General features: G+C 43.1%; 1 non-coding gene and 1 pseudogene across 1 annotated transcript; both read right to left on the bottom strand.

The window, feature by feature from the left end:
* Positions 1 to 909: 909 nt before the first annotated feature.
* LOC121577127 lies at positions 910 to 7,775 on the bottom strand (annotated as a pseudogene).
* Positions 7,776 to 21,698: 13,923 nt separating this feature from the next.
* On the bottom strand, positions 21,699 to 21,779 carry trnas-uga. Its single transcript has one exon. It is a non-coding gene; the product is annotated as a tRNA-Ser (tRNA).
* Between the last annotated feature and the right edge of the window lie 2,682 nt (positions 21,780 to 24,461).

Below are 24,461 nucleotides of genomic sequence, written 5' to 3'. Positions count from 1 at the left end.
GCAACGAAGGAGTGGCTTCGTAAGAAGCATTTCAAGGTCCTGGAGTGGCCTAGCCAGTCTCCAGATCTCAACCCCATAGAAAATCTTTGGAGGGAGTTGAAAGTCTGTGTTGCCCAGCGACAGCCCCAAAACATCACTGCTCTAGAGGAGATCTGCATGGAGGAATGGGCCAAAATACCAGCAACAGTGTGTGAAAACCTTGTGAAGACTTACAGAAAACGTTTGACCTGTGTCATTGCCAACAAAGGATATATAACAAAGTATTGAGAAACTTTTGTTATTGACCAAATACTTATTTTCCACCATAATTTGCAAATAAATTCATTAAAAATCCTACAATGTGATTTTCTGGAATTTTTTTCCTTCTCATTTTGTCTGTCATAGTTGACGTGTACCTAAGATGAAAATTACAGGCCTCTCTCATCTTTTTAAGTGGGAGAACTTGCACAATTGGTGACTGACTAAATACTTTTTTCCCCCACTGTATATGCCTAGGCAATATCCAAAACAACACACTGAATTCATATTTTTTTTTGTCATTTTCATTGTAAAGTCATGTCTTTCTACTCAATAACACAACTCATTTTACCAATCTGGGAGGTAAAGTCATTAAAGTATTAAATAATTTAGCTGTGTATTTTGGATGGAATCAAGGCATTAGAATGTACCAGAGGCCACCAAAATAAAGCTTGTTCTGCATAAAAGAAAATATTCACTTTATATCTTAAATACAACACAAACTCTGGGAAAGACCAACCAGTTATTATCAAGAAGAACCTTTTGAACACCAAACATAGAGGCCTTCACCATCAAAAAGATTACAGAGACAGAATTCAGAATTCATATGGTTAGATGTTTAATGTCAAATTGGTTTAGAAAACAATAATCCAAGGGGGTAAGCAATGACAATGAGTTTCTTACCATCTTCTTCGAAGATAGGAAACTACAAACTAATTCCAGATACAATACAGTATACATACTGTGGTGTAGTCCAACTGACAAAACAAAAGCATATTTTATTGCAGTTAGGCCTATTGTACAAAGGCAGGGGGGTTATGAAGGCAAATAATGTTTACAAGTCTTCAGTTTACAGCACCCTCATCCCTCCCAATGGCACACACTACTTTCTGGATCCACACACACACACACACACACACCTAAAAAAGGAAGGAAGATACACATGCACACCCACACCCTGGCTCACTGCTGGTCTTCATAGAACACCTTGGCAATGGCTATGTCCACTTTCTGCATCTTCTTGTCTTTGGCCTCTGTGCCCATGTTAACCCGGGCCAGGCCTACCCAATACTGCTCTGTACGACTCTGGAAGTCTTCCAGTGCTTCACCTGGCTGCACTGGGGGGTGCTCTTCCTCATCTGTAAAAACAGAGACACACACACGCACAAACATGCACGCAGGCACACACAGATGAGAGAAGAGAATGTTTGTTACCGCAGCTGCCAACACTACTGCAACTGACATTGTGTTTAGATTAGGGCTGTGGCTGTCATGAAATTTCGTCAGCTGGTGATTGTCAAGCAAATAACTGCCGGTCTCACGGTAATTGACCGTTAATTAACATAAACAAGTTTAGCATCTCCTAGCTTCCACACATAGCCTACAAGCCACTGATGCAGACCCTTGGAACATCTACATTTTAAAAAGTCGAATAAATCCATGTAATATAGCCTACACCTTCACAATGAATCCATTATTTATTTTAGACAGGTCTAAAGAAACATGATATGAAGAAAATGTAGCCTATTTCAAAAGAACAGAATAGCATACTCTGAGATGTCCTGATGTTAGGTCTTGATCTGGCTATGCCATATGGCTGTGGGCTACACTAGTTTTTTTAGCAGACAAGATTTGCTTTAAATTCCGTCGCATTATTTTATAGTATGAAGAATACAATTGAACAAAGATGAATAAAATAGAAAATATATTTTCTCCAAATGATTTGAAGGAGTGCGCACATGCGGCTATTCTGTGTTGAGCGGTTAACAAAGAAATAGGTACTCCTATATGCTTAATTTAGAGTAATGCACACTAACAAAATCCATGCCTTTTGCGGCCAGTGGCCGTTATGCCCTTGGGCTAAATATAATAATTATATAATTCCCTTCTCGCTGAGTGCTGCGTGCTCCGAAGCACCTCTCACTCACATGGCTCTCCATCACCTGATCGGGTCTTTCTCACAGGCTACAAGTGATGACAGAAACATTGGGGACGCAACTGCGCGCGTCCTTATCCAATTCCAAGGTGCATATTGAAGATATTGGAAGAACTGTCCACATTTACTTTTCATCAGCCAACAAGATGAGTAGGCCTAACGAACAGCAAAAGCACTAGCCTATGTAAATCTACTATCCCCCATAGTACAAAAGTTGACCTATTCTATTCTGTGTGAGAAATAAATATTACAAACATAGTCTAGAAATAAATATTACAAACATAGTCTGGGACAGTTGTGGGATGCGATAGATCTCAAATTAATAAAACCACTAACATCAACAACAACAAAAAATTACGCAATGAGGCTGACGCAACAGATCAGAACGTTTAGCTTAAAATGTTGATCAACTATTAGGCTATTTCTTCACATTTTAAGCGCAGCAATGCGCACACGACAGCAGACTATAAGCGCAAATGTTCCACTAGCGGGAAAACACCATTATCAAAAGTGACTGCAAATGCGATTATGCATGTAAAGCTTTTATTATAAAGGTGCATTTTTATGGGGAAAATGATCTTCCCCAAACTTGAAACTCACGCGCTGCTTATGTATGCCAGTTAGGCATATTAATATACTTCATTTCAATAAGTTATTTGGACACTTTAGTAGTTATACAAACCTTATCAACACATACACAGTAAGGGGAAAAAGTATTTGATCCCCTGCTGATTTTGTACGTTTGCCCACTGACAAAGACATGATCAGTCAATTTTAATGGTAGGTTTATTTTAACAGTGAGAGACAGAATAACAACAACAAAATCCAGAAAAACGCATGTCAAAAATGTTATAAATTGATTTGCATTTTAATGAGGGAAATAAGTATTTGACCCCTCTGCAAAACATGACTTAGTACTTGGTGGCAAAACCCTTGTTGGCAATCACGTAATGATGGTGTTGGAGTCGTGCTTGGCCACGCATTTGTGGGTGAACAGGGAGTACAGGAGGGGACTAAGCACGCAACCCTTAGGGGCCCCCGTGTTGAGGATCAGCGTGGTAGATGTGTTGTTGCTTTCCCTTATCACCTGGGGGCGGCCTGTCAGGAAGTACAGGATCCAGTTGCAGAGTCCCAGAGTCCTTAGCTTAGTGATGAGCTTTGTGGGCCCTAGGGTGTTGAACGCTGAGCTGTATTCAATGAACAGCATTCTCACATAGGTGTTCATTTTGTCCAGGTGGGAAAGGGCAGTGTGGAGTGCGATTGAGTCATCTGTGGATCTGTTGGGGCGGTATGGGAATTGGAGTGGATCTAGGGTTTCCGGGATGATGGTATTGATGTGAGCCATGACCAGCCTTTCAAAGCACTTCATGGCTACCGACATGAGTGCTACGGGGTGGTAGTCATTTAGGCAGGTTACCTTCGCTTTCTTGGGCACAGGGACTATGGTGGTCTGCTTGAAACATAGGTAGGTATTACAGACTCGGTCAGGGAGAGGTTGAAAATGTCAGTGAAGACACTTGCCAGTTGGTCCGCGCATGCTCTGAGTACACGTCCTGGTAATCCTTCTGGCCCCGCGGCCTTGTGAATGTTGACCTCTTTAAAGGTCTTGCTCACATCGGCTACGGAGAGCGTGATCACACAGTCGTCCAGAACAGCTGGTGCTCTCATGCATGCTTCAGTGTTGCTTTCCTCGAAGCGAGCATAAAAGCCATTTAGCCCGTCTGGTTGTAACTCCTGTTGTAAAGAGAAGCAATGTGCTTAATATTAGGAAAGTTGAAAACGAAATATAGTAGGCCTAGCCTATAGAAAGCTGATGGGATCCTCCCATCACTCTGTTCTCTCATGCAATTGCATAGCCTATAGAAATGTTGCGCAAAATGAGCTCATGGGCTCTCATGAAGTGTTTGATTAGATTTTCGATTTCCTTTGCATTGATGTCAGAGTGATTAGGGACAATAGAGTGTTGAGTAGCAGGCAGTTAGCAAGTTTGGTAGGCTACTAATGACCATCAGCAGCATCAGAGCTTGGAGAAACGGTCACATGGAATTTGACTGCCTTCATGACTCGTGACCGCCGGTGTGGCGGTAATACGGTCACCGCAACAGCCCTAGTTTAGACAGCACTGCCCCTTGAGGCTTTCTATAAGAGGCTTTTGGCTTCGGCTTTGATGCAACCTTTTCACTGCTCTAGTGGTTCATTCTACGACAACTGGGTACAAATAATACAAATACAACCAGCACCATTGAACACATGAAGAGCAGAATAAAGGAGGGTTAGAAACAGACACAGAACAGAATAGATGGATATTTCTCATTACCTTCTTCATCACTCTCCTCTTCAGATTCCTCCTCTTCATCATCACCTTCTTTAGCCTCCTCATTGTCCTCCTCATCGTCCTCTGAGTCAGACCAGTTGTCCAGCCACACTTGGGTCTCTGCAGAGAGAAGGGGTCACTGTGATCATGAACACAACCTCCATCCCACAGAAACACACAGACAGAAAAGGCCAGTTTCCCCCTGACTTACTGGGGTCCAGCACCTCCCACTGGTCCATCTTGTGGAGGTCCAGACAGTACAGGTAGTTGAGGGTGAACTGGCGGTCTCCCACCTCAAACACACCCCCATACAAATACAGCTTCTCATATTTCACTGTTGCCATACCGCTGGAGCGGGCACAGGGCTCCACCAGTATGTCTGAGGCACCTTCACCTTCTTCCTTCTCCTCGCTCTCCTCTTCCACCTGTGTCCCAGGAATTACTTCCTTGATGGTCCGTCTTCAGCAACGTCCCCCACGGCCCCTGTGCTTCTGCCCCTTCCTCCTCCTGCCCCTCCTCTAACCCCTCCCCCTGCTCTCCTCCCTTCTTCCCCTGTCGACGCTTCCTATTTTCCGATTTACAGCAATGGACAAGGAGAGGGAGAAACAGGTAAACAATAATATTAACAGTTTAAATTGTCCAAGTAAACCTACTATTTACTGTATTTTTCCAAAATTGAGGGATCCAGAGTTTCCAGCGTTTACCTTGAGCTGAGCAGGGAACCAGCGCTTCTTGTTGATGTCATACTGGTAGAGGTCGTTGTAGAAGTACCCCTCCAGAGTCTCATTTTCCTCCTCTTCATACACCCATCCGAAGAGCAGTGTCCGGCGCATAGGCCCCACAGCCAGGGAGAAGCCCGGCCGGGGGGGTAGGCTTGGAGCCCGAGGGACTGACCCGGGACAACGACAACTTCTCTGGAGGGGACAGGGAAAAAAACACATGCAGAGAAAATGAAGAAATTGTATTACTGTGAATAGAAATCACATTGCCTCTCTGTCCTGGGTTTTATATGTCCAGGCTAGTCTGTAGCCAATCGTTTAAGGTTAAGTCATACAGTGCATTTGGAAAGTATTCAGACCCCTTGAATTTTTCCACATTTTGTTACGTTACAGCCATATTCAAAAATGGATTAAATTACTTCTTTCCCTCATCAATCTACACACAATACCCCATGATGACAAAGCGAAGCATTCAGACCATTTGCTATGAGACTCGAAACTGAGCTCAGGTGCATCCTGTTTCCATTGATTATCCTTGATATGTTTCTACAACTTGATTGGAGTCCACTTGTGGTAGATTCAATTGATTGGACATGATTTGGAAAGGCACACACCTGTCTATATAAGGTCTCACAAGTGACAGTGCATGTCAGAGCAAAAACCAAGCCATGAGGTCGAAGGAATTGTCTGTAGAGCTCTGAGATAGGATTGTGTCGAGGTACAGATCTGGGGAAAGGTACCAAAAAATGTCTGCAGCATTGAAGGACCCCAAGAACACAGTGGCCTCCATCATTCTTAAATGGAAAAAGTTTGGAACCACCAAGACTCTTCCTAGAACTGGCCGCCCGGCCAAACTGAGCAATCGGGAGAGAAGGGCCTTGGTCAGGGAGGTCCCCAAGAACCTGATGGTCACACTGATAGAGCTCCAGAGTTCCTCTGTGGAGATGGGAGAACCTCCCAGAAGGACAACCATCTCTGCAGCACTCCACCAATCAGGCCTTTATGGTAGAGTGGCCAGACGGAAGCCACTCCTCAGTAAAAGGCACATGACAGCCCGCTTGGAGTTTGCCAAAAGGCACCTAAAGGACTCTCAGACCATGAGAAACAAGATTATTTTCTTTGGCCTGAATGCCAAGCGTCACGTCTGGAGTAAACCTGGCACCATCCCTACGGTGAAGCATGGTGGTGGCAGCATCCTGCTGTGGGGATGTTTTTCAGCATCAGGGACTGGGAGACTTGTCGGGATTGAGGGAAAGATGAACGGAGCAGAGAGATCCTTCATGAAAACCTGCTCCAGAGTGCTCAGGACCTCAGACTGGGGTGAAGGTTCACCTTCCAACAGGACAACGACCCTAAGCATACAGCCAAGACAATGCAGGAGTGGCTTCGGGGCAAGTCTCTGAATGGCCTTGAGTGGCCCAGCCAGAGCCCAGACTTGAACCTGATCGAACATCTCTGGAGAGACCTGAAAATAGCTGTGCAGCGATGCTCCCCATCCGACCTGACAGAGCTTGAGAGGATCTGCAAAGAAGAATGAGAGAAACTCCTCAAATACAGGTGTGCCAAGCTTGTAGTGTCATACCCAAGAAGACTCAAGGCTGTAATCGCTGCCAAAGGTTCTTCAACAAAGTACTGAATAAAGGGTCTGAATACTTATGTACATGTGATATTTTCTTTTTTTATATATATATAAATTTGCAAACATTTCTAAAAACCTGTTTTTGCTTTGTCATTATGGGGTATTGTGTGTAGATTGATGAGGGGGGAAAAACCATTTAATCAATTTTAGAATAAGGCTGTAACGTAACAAAATGTGGAAAAAGTCAAGGGGTCTGAATACTTTCCGAATGCACTGTAAGTATAAGCATCACTGTACCTTGTTCTTCTATGCCATCTTTATCGAGCAGAAACATGTCAGAGTGGATGGTTCCCTTTTCCACAACTTTCTTAGCTTTTCAAAAAGGCAACAACAAAACACAACTTTCATCAAAATGGCATGGACTCATTCAAAGACACGCCACATCTCTCTCAATATCATATTGCTTAAATTAACATGCACAGACTTACGACCCTCTTGCGCACCCACACACATGCACGCACAAAGACAAACACACACACCACTTTGGATGAACCTTCGTAGATGCTGACCCCGGAGCCATCAGGGGCAGAGGTAATCTGGCAGGCAGAGCGAGGGGAGGGGCCGGTGCCAGAGGCGACTCAAGGTGAAGTCCAGACTGAAGGCGTGCATGTCGTTGATAGAAGTTGACTATCAACAGACAAGCAGAAGACTAATGTAGTTAATAAATCCCTAGGATGGAGATTTAATACCGGCAGATTATCATAAATTTTCCATATTTCAATAACAGCGGCAGGCCGGAAGCTTCTAAAAAATATTGTGAAATGGTATTTTGGCCTCAGCCATAAACTCTCCGCAACTATTTTCTCTTCTCTTATTTCCTACAATTACAATTACTCCTCCTATTACCTGTCATTACCTGACACAATAGCTCCTCCCATCATCTCTCCTTACCTGGCACTTTTGTGGAAACTGTCTCTTACTCAGGACCATACGATGGCCACTCCTACCAGAGGGGGCACCTGGAACCCTGGGTTACAGACAACACTTACACTAACACACACTGACATGACAGGTACACCTACTGTAGTAGCACCTCAAACACAAACCCACTCTACTACTACAGTAACAGCATTGCACCCAAAGACACCTGGCCACTCACTTGATCTGTTCCCAGGTGTTTGTGGAAAGATGAAGCACCCAGAGGTCTTTGTAGTGGTAGAACTCCCCCCAAACACCCACAGCTGCCCCCTGCCTGAGGAACTACCACCGCCTGCAGGAGGGAGAGAGAGAGAGATGGAGAGAGTTAGAGGGCGAGAGTTATCAGATCGATACCGTCTACCCTGGCAATCTCGCAAATCTCTTCATAGTTGTATCAGGGCATTGTCTGCCCCCTGGTGTCGAAAAGGGAGAACGACAGATCAATGGGCAGGCTGCCAACAGAGACCCGCAGTGAGAGGAATCATTGCACCACAAGTAGAACAAAGGTGTGAAAAAATGGTGAGCTCCCAAACAACGTTCCGAGCTGTCTAATTGACACTAGATAGTAAAGGTAGGCTCCTGGCAGAAGGCAGGGGGCGGGGGGTATGGTTAGCTCTGTAGAGTAAAGAGGATGGAGGTAAAGATGATGGTTGGACACCATCTGAAATATAACTATTGCGCACCACTGCACTGTAGGGAGATGAGTAGCAAGCGGTGGCTGTGCGCTCATTCGCGACACTGCTCGCTCTGTTTGCTACAAATACACAGAGTAACTTCTCACTCTGATATTAAAGGGATAGTGCGAGATTTTGGCAATTAATACATTTTGGCCTGTCCTGTGGGCGAAAACAGCTCGTTGAGGAGAGAGGGCGAAGGAGAATGGCAAGAATTGAGCAAACTAACAGACCAATAAGGGCGCAGTACAACAGTGGTGTGCAAAACGGCATCTCAGAACGCACAACTCGTCTATCCTTGGCACGGATGGGCTATTGCAGCAGAAGACCACACCTGGTTCCACTCCTTCCAGCTAAAAACAAGAAGAAGCGGCTCCAGTGGGCACGCAATCACCAACATTGGACAATTGAGGAGTGGAAAAACGTCACCTGGTCAGACGAATCCCAGCTGCTGTTGCATCATTCTGATGGCAGATTCAGGCTTTGGCATAAGCAGCATGAGTCCATGGCCCCATCCTGCCTGGTGTCAACGGTACAGGCTGGTGAGGTGGTGTAATGATGTGGAGAATGTTTTCAAGGCACACGTTTGGTCCCTTGATACCAATTGAGCAACGTTTTACAGCCACACCTTGTAGAATCCATGCCCTGAATAATTCAGGCTGTTCTGGAGGCAAAGGGGGGTCCACCCGGTAGTAGATGGGTGTACCTAATAAACGGGCACCTGAGTGTATATTCAGTCAATAAAAACAAGGGCCATTTGAGAATCATTCATTGAAACCGGCAGGGTCACAGAGGCGCTTTGCAGTGGCAAAAGATGTGATGCGAGATTGTTGCTGCTTGTTCCCTTCCAAGAACGTTTCATTGTGAAAAGCATATGATTTGTCAAGAAGCTAGTTGTGCTGTGATAGGAGAGCTTGATAGTGATCTTATTTAGCATAAGCCTATCCTGGCGCGCAGGCCAGGTAGCCTACATTTGTGCGCACTCAAGCGAGTGCGTTCACACATCAGTGACAAGACAGAGAAACCAGACGTGCTCCAAACGAAAGACAATGAAGAAATGTACATAAAACTGGTAAATAAAATGTAATATACCACAACTTCATTATCACAAGTGTTGCGCAGTTTGTGAGCTCTCCAAACAATGTCCACTAAGAGAATGGTATGCAGTATTAATACATTGAATGAACAGAAATTACCTTAACCAAACATTCTAGATTAAATGGGGAAACGGCAATGATTAAAGGTTGCCTACATTTACTACTGGTGATACTTTTTCTATATAGTGGGGAATTCATAAACATTGACAACCAATTCAAACCATGAAAACAATGAATGCACATGAATTTGCGGGAGTCGGTGCGCATGGAGAGAGACGTACCTAGCATGGAGAGAGACGTGCCTAACATGGAGAGAGACGTGCCTAGCACTTTGTCGCCACACAGTATATATATTAAAAAAAAGTGATCTCATGTTAAAGATCAAGTTGACGTCAGTCCAAGTACTTGAGTGCTCGATTACTCATTCCCATACTTAATCTCTATCAGATGAGCGAAGCTATCCCAGGTGCTGAATCCTTCATTCACAATTGATAGCCAAATATTGTCACAGATCAGACTATTGTTAATTTAATCAGGTTACATGTAGGCTACATCTATTATTATATGTGTGAAATTAGTTTTTATACATTTTAGGTATAGTTTCGATTTCAATTTTGTTCTGGACTGTCAGTTGACTAACTGTAGCCCGTCTGTTGCTCTGCACAATTCGTGCCAGCCTCCTTTGTCTTCTTTCATCAATGACCCATTTTCGACCAACTTTAATATTGCAGATAAATTGTGTCTGTAATTGGAGTAAACTAATGGACAACAACAACACTAATGCCCCGTGTACACTAGCACGCTGTAAATTGCTGCTTCAGCCGTCCAGAGTGGCTGGCTTGTGGACGTGCTGGCAGCACGTTCGATCGTGCGTCAAGAATTCAGCATAGCAAGTTTGTATGAAGGTCTGGTTATTCACAGCTAAACAGTAATATGCTCTAAACCGCTCTGGTAACAACCAAACTTTGCTGCCCTGTTTCCAATTGTCCACATGGCTGGGAGAACCTATTCAAGTAAGTAAATACATTTCGAAAATTTTAAAAACCCAATGTATTATAGGCTAACTAGATACAGTGCATGCTAACTCAAATGAGCTGCTAACGTAGCTAGCTAGCTATCTAGCCAACTTTACATACTGTATAGATAGCTAGCTAAGTGAAGTAAATTTGACCAGCTACCTAACTTCATATTAGCTACCTATCTTGATGTATTTATCACTGTAAAAAACTAACTCCAAATGCATTTGTAGGTAGCTAGCTAACAGCCATGGAGGAGGGTGAAAGGATAGCAGCCCCATCTGTCAAAGTGAGAGAGTAGGCTATTCCGGATAGGGCAGGTACTTTTGTGTAGTTCCAGACCCTAGAAGTGAGGACGGAGATAATAGTAACATAATATTAATTGCGGTCTAATTTGATTATAATGAAGTCTGTTTCTTGTGAGGTTTTCTGTCCTCAGATACAGAGAGCTGTGAAAGCCTGTCTGCAGATGAAGAGGTCCCAATGAAGAGCAGTGGTTCTCAGTCCTGGTCCTGGGGACTCACATTTTTGTTTTTGCCTTAGCACTACACAGCTGATTCAAATAATCAAGTCATCATCAAGCTTCAAGTGGTATTTATGTATTAATTTGTGATCCTTGATATGATCCTGCTTTGTCACATGCTACACATGCATCTACACTACCGTTCAAAAGTTTGGGGTCACTTAGAAATTAAATTTTTTTTCGAAAGAAAATTATTTTTGGGTGAATTAAAATAACATCAAATTGATCAGAAATACAGTGTAGACATTGTTAATGTTGTAAATGGCTATTGTAGCTGGAAACAGCTGATTTTTTATGGAATATCTACATAGGCGTACAGAGGCCCATTATCAGCAACCATCAGTCCTGTGTTCCAATGACACGTTGTGTTTGCTAATCCAAGTTTATCATTTTAAAAAGGCTAATTGATCATTAGAAAAACCTTTTGCAATTATGTTAGCACAGCTGAAAACTGTTGTGCTGATTAAATAAGCAATAAAACTGGCCTTCTTGAGACTAGTTGAGTATCTGGAGCATCAGCAATTGTGGGTTCGATTACAGGCTCAAAATGGCCAGAAACAAATAACTTTCTTCTGAAACTCATCAGTTTATTCTTGTTCTGAGAAATGAAGGCTATTCCATGCGAGAAATTGCCAAGAAACTGAAGATCTCGTACAACGCTGTTTAGTACTCCCTTCACAGAACAGCGCAGACTGGCTCTAACCAGAATAGAAAGAGGAGTGGGAGGCCCTGGTGCACAACTGAGCAAGAGGACAAATACATTAGAGTGTCTAGTTTGAGAAACAGATGCCTCACAGGTCCTCAACTGGCAGCTTCATAAAATTTTACCCGCAAAACACCAGTCTCAACGTCAACAGTGTAGAGGCGACTCCGAGATGCTGACCTTCTAGGCAGAACTGCAAAGAAAAAGCCATATCTCAGACTGGCCAATAAAAATAAAAGATGAAGATGGGCAAAAGAACACAGACACTGGACAGAGGAAGATTGGACAAAAGTGTTATGGACAGACTAATCAAAGTTTGAGGTGTTCGGATCACAAAGAAGAACATTTGTGAGACGCAGACCAAATGAAAGGATGTTGGAGGAGTGCTTGATGCCATCTGTCAAGCATGGTGGAGGCAATGTGATGGTCTGGGGGTGCTTTGGTGGTGGTAAAGTGGGAGATTTGTACAGGGTAAAAGGGATCTTGAAGAAGGAAGGCTATCACTCCATTTTGCAACGCCATGCCATACCCTGTGGACGGCGCTTGATTGTAGCCAATTTCCTCCTACAACAGGACAATAACCCAAAGCACAGCTCCAAACTATGCAAGAACTATTTAGGGAAGAAGTAGTCAGCTGGTATTCTGTCTATAATGGAGTGGCCAGCACAGTCACCGGATCTCAACCCTATTGAGCTGTTGTGGGAGCAGCTTGACCGTATAGTACGTAAGAAGTGCCCATCAAGCCAATCCAACTTGTGGGAGGTGCTTCAGGAAGCATGGCGTGAAATCTCTTCAGATTACCTTAACAAATTGACAACTAGAATGCCAAAGGTCTGCAAGGCTGTAATTGCTGCAGATGGAGGATTCTTTGATGAAAGCAAAGTTTGAAGGACACAATTATTATTTCAATTAAAAATCATTATTTCTAACCTTGTCAGTGACTACATTTCCTATGCATTTTGCTATATTTCCTATTCAAACTCATTTCATGGAAAACAAGGACATTTCTAAGTGACCCCAAACTTTTGAACGGTAGTGTACATTTTACGGACACAGTATATATATATATATACACACACTGCTCAAAAAAATAAAGGGAACACTTAAACAACACAATGTAACTCCAAGTCAATCACACTTCTGTGAAATCAAACTGTCCACTTAGGAAGCAACACTGATTGACAATAAATTTCACATGCTGTTGTGCAAATGGAATAGACAACAGGTGGAAATTATAGGCAATTAGCAAGACACCCCCAATAAAGGACTGGTTTTGCAGGTGGTGACCACAGACCACTTCTCAGTTCTTATGCTTCCTGGCTGATGTCTTGGTCACTTTTGAATGCTGGCGGTGCTTTCACTCTAGTGGTAGCATGAGACGGAGTCTACAACCCACACAAGCGGCTCAGGTAGTGCAGCTCATCCAGGATGGCACATCAATGCGAGCTGTGGCAAGAAGTTTTGCTGTGTCTGTCAGCGTAGTGTCCAGAACATGGATGCGCTACCAGGAGACAGGCCAGTACATCAGGAGACGTGGAGGAGGCCGTAGGAGGGCAACAACCCAGCAGCAGGACTGCTACCTCCGCCTTTGTGCAAGGAGGAGCAGGAGGAGCACTGCCAGAGCCCTGCAAAATGACCTCCAGCAGGCCACAAATGTGCATGTGTCTGCTCAAACGGTCAGAAAAAGACTCCATGAGGGTGGTATGAGGGCCCGACGTCCACAGGTGGGGGTTGTGCTTACAGCCCAACACCGTGCAGGACGTTTGGCATTTGCCAGAGAACACCAAGATTGGCAAATTCGCCACTGGCGCCCTGTGCGCTTCACAGATGAAAGCAGGTTCACACTGAGCACGTGACAGAGTCTGGAGACGCCGTGGAGAACGTTCTGCTGCCTGCAACATCCTCCAGCATGACCGGTTTGGCGGTGGGTCAGTCATGGTGTGGGGTGAAATTTCTTTGGGGGGCCTCCATGTGCTCGCCAGAGGTAGCCTGACTGCCATTAGGTACCGAGATGAGATCCTCAGACCCCTTGTGAGACCATATGCTGGTGCGGTTGGCCCTGGGTTCCTCCTAATGCAAGACAATGCTAGACCTCATGTGGCTGGAGTGTGTCAGCAGTCCCTGCAAGAGGAAGGCATTGATGCTATGGACTGGCCCGCCCGTTCCCCAGACCTGAATCCAATTGAGCACATCTGGGACATCATGTCTCGCTCCATCCACCAACGCCACGTTGCACCACAGACTGTCCAGGAGTTGGCGGATGCTTTAGTCCAGGTCTGGGAGGAGATCCCTCAGGAGACCATCCGCCACCTCATCAGGAGCATGCCCAGGCGTTGTTGGGAGGTCATACAGGCACGTGGAGGCCACACACTACTGAGCCTAATTTTGACTTGTTTTAAGGACATTACATCAAAGTTGGATCAGCCTGTAGTGTGGTTTTCCACTTTAATGTTGAGGGTGACTCCAAATCCAGACCTCCATGGGTTGATAGATTTGATTTCCATTGATAATTTTTGTGTGATTTTGTTGTCAGCACATTCAACTATGTAAAGAAAAAAGTATTTAATAAGATTATTTCATTCATTCAGATCTAGGATGTGTTATTTTAGTGTTCCCTTTATTTTTTTGAGCAGTATATATATATATATATATATATATATATATATATATATATATATATATATATATATACATATATATATATCACACACACACACACACACACATACAGTGGGGGGAAAAAAAATATTTAGTCAGCCACCACATTGTGCAAGTTCTCCCACTTAAAAAGATGAGAGAGGCCTGTAATTTTCATCATAGGTACACGTCAACTATGACAGACAAATTGAGAGAGAAAAATCCAGAAAATCACATTGTAGGATTTTTTATGAATTTATTTGCAAATTATGGTGGAAAATAAGCATTTGGTCACCTACAAACAAGCAAGATTTCTGGCTCCCACAGACCTGTAACTTCTTCTTTAAGAGGCTCCTCTGTCCTCCCCTCGTTACCTGTATTAATGGCACCTGTTTGAACTTGTTATCAGTATAAAGACACCTGTCCACAACCTCAAACAGTCACACTCCAAACTCCACTATGGCCAAGACCAAAGAGCTGTCAAAGGACACCAGAAACAAAATTGTAGACCTGCACCAGGCTGGGAAGACTGAATCTGCAATAGGTAAGCAGCTTGGTTTGAAGAAATCAACTGTGGGAGCAATTATTAGGAAATGGAAGACATACAAGACCACTGATAATCTCCCTCGATCTGGGGCTCCACGCAAGATCTCACCCCGTGGGGTCAAAATGATCACAAGAACGGTGAGCAAAAATCCCAGAACCACACGGGGGGACCTAGTGAATGACCTGCAGAGAGCTGGGACCAAAGTAACAAAGCCTACCATCAGTAACACACTACGCCGCCAGGGAATCAAATCCTGCAGTGCCAGACATGTCCCCCTGCTTAAGTCAGTACATGTCCAGGCCCGTCTGAAGTTTGCTAGAGTGCATTTGGATGATCCAGAAGAGAATTGGGAGAATGTCATACGGTCAGATGAAACCAAAATAGAACTTTTTGGTAAAAACTCAACTCGTCGTGTTTGGAGGACAAAGAATGCTGAGTTGCATCCAAAGAACACCATACCTACTGTGAAGCATGGGGGTGGAAACATCATGCTTTGGGGCTGTTTTTCTGCAAAGGGACCAGGACGACTGATCCGTGTAAAGGAAAGAATGAATGGGGCCATGTATCGTGAGATTTTGAGTGAAAACCTCCTTCCATTAGCAAGGGCATTGAAGATTAAACGTGGCTGGGTCTTTCAGCATGACAATGATCCCAAACACACCGCCCGGGCAACGAAGGAGTGGCTTCGTAAGAAGCATTTCAAGGTCCTGGAGTGGCCTAGCCAGTCTCCAGATCTCAACCCCATAGAAAATCTTTGGAGGGAGTTGAAAGTCCGTGTTGCCCAGCGACAGCCCCAAAACATCACTGCTCTATAGGAGATCTGCATGGAGGAATGGGCCAAAATACCAGCAACAGTGTGTGAAAACCTTGTGAAGACTTACAGAAAACGTTTGACCTGTGTCATTGCCAACAAAGGGTATATAACAAAGTATTGAGAAACTTTTGTTATTGACCAAATACTTATTTTCCACCATAATTTGCAAATAAATTCATAAAAAATCCTACAATGGGATTTTCTGAATATTTTTTCCTCATTTTGTCTGTCATAGTTGACGTGTACTTATGATGAAAATTACAGGCCTCTCTCATCTTTTTAAGTGGGAGAACTTGCACAATTGGTGGCTGACTAAATACTTTTTTCCCCACTGTGTGTGTGTGTATATATATATATATATATATATATATATATATATATATATATATATATGAGAGAGAGAAGTATCCTATTTTTTTGAGTGGTGGCAACGATTTAGCAGCGGCGGCCCGTCTTGGCTGAGTGAATGTAGGGGAAGCACTGAGGTTTCAAATCAAATTATATTGACTAGTGTGCCATTATTAAAGTGGCCAGTGATTTCAAGTCTATGTATATGGGGCAGCAGCCTCTAAGGTGCAAGGTTACGTAACCGGGTGGAAGCTGCCTAGTGATGGCTATTTCTAGTGATGACAATTTAACAGTCTGTTGGCCTTGAGATAGAAGCTGTTTTTCAGTCTCTCGGCCCCAGCTTTGATGCACCTGTACTGACCTCGCCTTCTGGATGATAGCGGGGTGAACAGGCAGTGGCTCGGGTGGCTGTTGTCCTTGATGATCTTTTTGGCCTTCCTGTGACATTGGGCACTGTAGGTGTCCTGGAGGGCAGGTAGTTTGCTCCCGGTGATGCGTTGGGCAGACCACACCACCCTCTGGAGAGCCCTGCGGTTGGGGGTGGTGCAGTTGCCATACCAGGCTGTTTATAGGGAGGTACAGAGTTACCTGGTGAGCACAGCGTCGTGGAGGAGGGTTGGGGATGTCTGACATAACCCAGGTGTCCTTCTTTATGTTATAGAAGAACAGGTCGTTGTAAAGGTATGTCTCAAAGAAGGAAAAGAAACCCACTGTCAACTAAAAATATATTCATCCAAAGTCAATAAGGATTTGTAACAGATTTTTTTTTAAGGACAAAAGGTGTTCAAGGTATATGACTCTTACCTTTTTGCCATTGAAGAACTCGCCCCCAAAGAAGATCAGTTCGTCCTTGTCGGGGTGTGCTGACAGAGGAATTCAACCCGAGGAGTGATGAGACAAACAGTGATGTGACAAACAGGATACTGATACTGGATATCAATATCCGCTGACACATGGTCTGGATCAATATGGGTATGACCATCTGAAATAGCAAAACTTGTGCAGCACACCATATGGTAACTACCCTCTGGGCCACCATAATCACGTTTTTTAACTGGTCGTTCAGTACAGTACCGTTTCCGTTGAATTAAATGTTGCACACCGTTTTGTCGTACTAAACGCAACCCAGGTTTCAACACATTTTCTCCCGTTTTGTGCCTATTGAACACAATCCAGGGGTGTATTCATTACATCTTGCAACGTTTAAGAACCAAATGGAAGCAAACAGAGCAAAACCTTTTGCAACAGAATCAGTGTAATGAATATACCCCAGGTCAACATCCAGGACTTAAAAGGATCAATGCAGTCATTTTTATCTCAAGTTCAAATCATTTCTGGGTAAGAAATAAAGCTGCAATATCTAAATTTTTGTGTGACCCCACAAAATTCACATAGAATTTTGAGTTATAGATCGGTCATTCTCATTGAAAGCAAGTCTAAGAAGCGGTAGATATGTTCTATGTGTGCTATTTCTATGCATCCCGTTCTTAAGTTTCATTTTTTGCATCTTTTACTTTCAGTTTTGTACACCAGCTTCAAACAGCTGAAAATACAATATATGCTTATGGAAAATACATTTCACTGTGGTTTAGATGGTACAATGATTCTCTACACTATACCTGCGTGTGCTGTTACATAAACTGAAATTAGGTGAACTATTCGATTTTTAGCAACCAGGAAATGACGGAGCAATTTCTGCATAGTGTATCTTTAAGAACCTTTGTTTTCTGATTGTTTTCAATTAAAATGGTCAAAAACAAACAAAAAATAGCTTCTTATCAAAGAGCAATGAAGTGATTTGAAAGGCTGGTCAATGCTCACATCAAAACCATCATCCCAGAAACCCTAGACCCACTCCAATTTGCATGCCGCCTCAACAGATCCACAGATGACGCAATCTCTTTTGCACTCAACACTGCCCTTTCCCACCTGGACAAAAGGAATACCTAAGTGAGAATGCTGTTCATTGACTACAGCTCAGCGTTCAACACCATAGTGCCCTCGAAACTCATCACTAAGCTAAGGACCCTGGGACTAAACACCTCCCTCTGCAACTGGATCCTGGACTTCCTGACGGATGGGCCGCCCCCAGGTGGTAAGGGTAGGCAACAACACAACCACCACGCTGATCCTCAACACAGGGGCCCCTCAGGGGTGTTGCTTAGTTCCCTCCTGTACTCCCTGTTCACCCATGACTGTGTGGCCAAGCACGAATCCAACACCATCATTAAGTTTGCCAACGACACAACAGTGGTAGGCCTGATCACCGACAACGATGAGAGAGCCTATAGGGAGGAGGTCAGTGTGGTGCCAGGACAACCACCTCTCTCTCAACGTGATCAAGACAAAGGAGATGATCGCGGACTACAGGAAAAGGAGGGCCGATCACGCCCCCAACATGTAAAGTGTAGGTCCCATGTTTCATAAGCTGAAATAAAAGATCCCTGAGATTTTACATACCCACAAAAAGCTTATTTCTCTCAAATGTTGTGCACAAATTTGTTTAAATCCCTGTTAATGAGCATTTCTCCTTCGCCTAGATAATCCATCCACTTGACAGGTACGGCATATCAAGAAGCTGATTAAACAGTATGATCATTACACAGGTGCACCTTGTGCTGGGGACAATAAAAGGTCACTTTAAAATGTGAAGTTTTGTCACACAACACAATGCCACAGATGTCTCAAGTTTTGAGGGAGCATGCAATTGGCATGCTGACTGCAGGAATGTCCACCAGAGCTGTTGCCAGAGAATTGAATGTTAATTTCTCTACCATAAGCCGCCTTCAACGTCGTTTTAGAGAATTTGGCAGTACGTCCAACTGGCCTCACAATCGCAGACCACGTGTAACCACGTCAGCCCAGGACCTCCACATCCGGCTTCTTCACCTGCGGGATCGTCTGAGACCAGCCACCCGGACAGTTGATGAAACTGTGGGTTTGCACAACCAAATAATTTCTGCACAAACTGTCAGAAACACAGGGAAGCTCATCTGTGTGCTCATTGACCTCACCAGGGTCTTGACCTGACTGCAGTTCGGCGTCGTAATCGACTTCAGTGGGAAAATGCTCACCTTCGATGGCCACTGACACGCTGGAGAAGTGTGCTCTTTACGGATTAATCCCGATTTCAAATGTACCGGGCAGATGGCAGACAGCTTGTATGGCGTTGTGTGGGCGAGCGGTTTGCTGATGACAACGTTGTGAACAAAGTGCCCCATGGTGGCAGTGGGTTTTGGGATGGGCAGGCATAAGCTACGGACAATGAACACAATTGCATTTTAACTATGGCAATTTCAATGCACAGAGTTACTGTGACAACATCCTGAGGACCATTGTCGTGCCATTCATCCGCCACCATCACCTCATGTTTCAGCATGATAATGCACAGCCCCATGTCTCAAGGATCTGTACATAAATCCTGGAAGCTGAAAATGTCCCAGTTCTTCCATGGCCTGCATACTCACAAGACATGTCACCCATTGAGCATGTTTGGGATGCTCTGGATCGACATGCACGACAGTGTTCCAGTTCCCGCCAATATCCATCAACTTCACACAGCCATTGAAGAGGAGTAGGACAACATTCCACAGGCCACAATCAATAGCCTGATTAACTATGTGAAGAAGATGTCACGCTGCATGAGGCAAATGGTGGTCACACCAGATACTGACTGGTTTTCTGATCCACGCCCCTACCTTTTCTTTAAGGCTGTGACCAACAGATGCATATCTGTATTCCCAGTCATGTGAAATCCATAAATTAGGGCTTAATGAATGTATTTCAATTGACCAATTTCTTTATATGAACTGTAACTCAGTAAAATCTTTGAATGTTGCGTTTATAGTTTTGTTCAGTATAAAGTAACATAGTAAAATTTGTTTCCCCCCAAAAAAATATATATATATATATACACACACATCTATTTCCTGAGCTTGCTTATATCTCCTAAATAATAAATAATATGCCATTTAGCAGACGCTTTTATCCAAAACGACTTACAGTCATGGTCCTAGATATAGGAGACACTTCAAAACCTTATTCCTTATCATTCATTTTTTTACTCTTTGCCATTTATGAATGTGTTATTCAATGCATTCCTATGGGCTATAGTAGTAAAGGTCAAATTCAATATTTTATCAAATATTTGTATTATTATTTTTTATTATACCTAAAGGGTCCTAAAATTTAAAATTCTAATTTAAGTTGAGGACTGGAGATGTGCACAACTGCCAAAGTAAGCTAACAGGCAAAGTCACGAGATAATCCTAGTGTGCTGGTCTCTAGTTACCTTTCCTCTAAGGATGTGTGAACCCTCCATAGCTTGATCCTAAAGATTGCAACGACCACCAGGGCCATCATGGACTTGAATGGGGACTCCTTTCCTATTCATTCTAATTATATGCATTTAATACTATCCAATAGGCGAAATCCTCATAGATAATTTTTGAAAAACTGGGCCCAGCAGACCGAGGATGAGGCACGTCACATCATAATACTCAATTAATTATAGTACACATCAGTGTTGGGGTCAATTCCAATAATTCCATTTCCAATTCAATATTATCCCAACATTTCCACAAATTCCAATTCGATTCCTTCAGGCTGATCACATCACTGTTCAGACAGCCGAGCTATACTGGAAATATAGTAATACAGGTTGAAATTATTGAAAACAAATCGAACAGTAAATGTTTTATACTATGTGCATTAATTCCATTAACTGGGGAATGTACAAATATTGAATTCCAATGTAATTGAAGATTAAGTGTTTTTACAATTAAAAAAGTCCAAACAGTCTAATTCCAATCAATTCCATAACTTGAACATTTAAAAAATATATATATTTAATTCAACTGATTGGAATTAGACAGTTTGGACTTATTTGATTGCAATTGTAAACACATTTAATCTTCAATTAAATTGGAATTCAATATTTTTACATTTCCCAGTTAATGGAATTAAATGCACATAGTATAAAACATTACTGTAGGATTTGTTTTCAATAATTTCTCCACTTCATGCGTGAATTCAAGAATTGAAATTAAAATTAAATTGACCCCAAACCTGGGAGACACTTCACTCACCTTAATCAGGAGGATGTACAGTGCCTTGCAAAAGTATTCATCCCCCTTGGCATGTTTCCTATTTTGTTGCATTACAACCTGTAATTTAAATGGATTTTTATTTGGATTTCATGTAATGGACATACACAAAAGTCCAAATTGGTGAAGTGAAATGAAAGAAATAACTTGTTTCAAGAAATTCAAAAAAATAAATAACGGAAAAGTGGTGCGTGCATATGTATTCACCCCCTTTGCTATGAAGCTCCTAAATAAGATCTGGTGCAACCAATTACCTTCAGAAGTCACATAATTTGTTAAATAAAGTCCACCTGTGTGCAATCTAAGTGTCACATGATCTCAGTATACATACACCTGTTCTGAAAGGCCCCAGAGTCTGCAACACCACTAAGCAAGGGGCACCACATTTTACATTTACGTCATTTAGCAGACGCTCTTCTCCAGAGCGACTTACAGTTAGTGAGTGCATACATTATTATTTATTTTTTATACTGGCCCCCCGTGGGAATCGAACCCACAACCTTGGCGTTTCAAACGCCATGCTCTACCAACTGAGCCAAATCCCTGCCGGCCATTCCCTCCCCTACCCTGGACGACGCTGGGCCAATTGTGCGCCGCCCCATGTGTCTCCCGGTCGCGGCCGGCTACGACAAAGCCTGGATTCGAACCAGGATCTCTAGTGGCACAGCTAGCACTGCGATGCAGTGCCTTACACCACTGCGCCACTCGGGAGACACGAGTGGCGCACCACCAAGCAAGTGGCACCATGAAGACTAAGGAGCTCTCCAAACAGGTCAGGGACAAAGTTGTGGAGTATTACAGATCAGGGTTGGGTTATAAAAAAATATCAGAAACTTTGAACATCACACAGAGCACCATTAAATCCATTATTAAAAAATGGAAAGAATATGGCACCACAACAAACCTGCCAAGAGAGGGCTGCCCACCAAAACTCACAGACCAGGCAAGGAGGGCATTAATCAGAGAGGCAACAGAGACCAAAGATAACCCTGAAGGAGCTGAAAAGCTCCACAGCGGAGATTGGAGTATCTGTCCATAGGACCACTTTAAGCCGTACACTCCACAGAGCTGGGCTTTACGGAAGAGTGGCCCAACATTTTTTTTTTTAGCTTTTTGGCCATCAAGGAAAACGCTATGTTTGGCGCAAACCCAACACCTCTCGTCACCCCGAGAACACCATCCCCACAGTGAAGCATGGTAGTGGCAGCATCATGCTGTGGGGATGTTTTACATCGGCAGAGACTGGGAAACTGGTCAGAATTGAAGGAATGATGGATGGCGCTAAATACAGGGAAATTCTTGAGGGAAACCTGTTTCAGTCTTTCAGAGATTTGAGACTCTGACGGAGGTTCACCTTCCAGCAGGACATTGACCCTAAGCCTACTGCTAAAGCAACACTTGAGTGGTTTAAGGGGAAACATTTAAATGTCTTGGAATGGCCTAGTCAAAGCCCAGACCTCCATCCAATTGAGAATCTGTGGTATGACTTAAAGATTGCTGTACACCAGCGGAACCCATCCAACTTGAAGAATGGGCAAAAATCCCAGTGGCTAGATGTGCCATGATTATAGAGACATACCCCAAGAGACTTGCAGTTGTAATTGCTGCAAAAGGTGGCTCTACAAAGTATTCACTTTGGGGGGTAAATAGTTATGCATGCTCAAGTTCTGTTTTTCTGTCTTATTTCTTGTCTGTTTTACAAAAAAAATTATTTTGCATCTTCAAAGTGGTAGGCATGTTGTGTAAATCAAATGATACAAACCCCCAAAAAATCAATTTTAATTCCAGGTTGTAAGGCAACAAAATAGGAAAAATGCCAAGGGGGGTGAATACTTTCGCAAGCCACAAGCCACTGTATGGCACAAACGTGTATATAAAACAGAAAATATTGATGAAATTGTATTGACACTAATAAAATACTATTGTTTTGTACAAAATAAATGCAATGTACCATTGCCATCTAAGCCTAAAAGTTATTCAGTGGGCTGCTTCTCCAGAGTGGTGACACTCCATCACTACAGATGGGCATTATCAGCAAAAAGCACAGAAGCATTCAAAATTGCATTTCCATTGCCTCTTGAATTTAGAAATTACACTGAACAAAAATATAAATGCAACATGTAAAGTGTTGGTCCCATTTTTCATGAGCTGAAATAAAATATCCCAGAAATGTTCCATACTCACAAAATGCTTATTTCTCTCGAATTTTGTGCACACATTTGTTTACATTCCTGTTAGTGAGCGTTTCTCCTTTGTCAAAATAATCCATCCACCAGACAGGTGTGGCATATCAAGAATCTGATTAAACAGCATGATCATTACACCGGTGCACCTTGTGCTGGGGACAATAAAAGGCCACTTTAAAATGGGAAGTTGTCACACAACACAATGCCACAGATGTCTCAAGTTTTGAGGGAGCGTGTAATTGGCATGCAGACTGCAGGAATGTCCACCAGAGCTGTTGCCAGAGAATGTAATGTTCATTTCTCTACCATAAGCTGCATCCAAAGTCGTTTTAGAGAATTTGGCGCTACGTCCAACCGGCCTCACAACCGCAGACCACGAGTAACCACGTCAGCCCAGGACCTCCAAATCCGGCTTCTTCACCTGCGTGATCTTCTGAGACCAACCACCCAGACAGCTGATGAAACTGAGGAGTATTTCTGTCTGTAATAAACAGGGATACAAACTGGTGAAAAACAGTACAGTTGAAAAATATATGGCAAATAGAAATCCAATTTGGATGGTGTTAAGAGATAGATGGGTGGTGTTGAATGGAGTTGAAGGATGGGACTAATAACTAACAACAACTAATAACAACAAGATAACTAATAATGTAAGCATACTGTGTCCATAATAAGTATATAGGTTATAGGTTGAGAGCTTTTGTGAAAGAGCACAGTTAGAAAGATATGGCATATAGAAGCAAACCGGATGGACATCATGAAAATGATCGGAGAGGTTGAGGGTAAAGTTCAGGAGTAAAAAAAAAAAAAATGAATTATTGTAAAATTGACTGTGTCCATAACATTTATATAGTATGTATAAGCTGGAAGTAGAGGCCTAAGCATTGTTGTTCACTAGTTTACTCCAATTAGGGAAGGGGTGGTGGGGTTGGAAAGTAATAAAGGGAAATATTTTTTTTTTAAGGATATGTATGTGTATGTATGCATATATATTTGCGAGAAAAAAAAACATATGGGGAATTGGAAGTGATGCAGACAATTACATTGA

Source organism: Coregonus clupeaformis, chromosome 29 (genome assembly GCF_020615455.1).
Source record: "Coregonus clupeaformis isolate EN_2021a chromosome 29, ASM2061545v1, whole genome shotgun sequence".
NCBI classification, from domain to species: domain Eukaryota; kingdom Metazoa; phylum Chordata; class Actinopteri; order Salmoniformes; family Salmonidae; genus Coregonus; species Coregonus clupeaformis.
The sequence above is the reverse complement of the archived record's forward strand: the minus strand, read 5'-3'. Positions and strand labels throughout refer to the sequence as shown.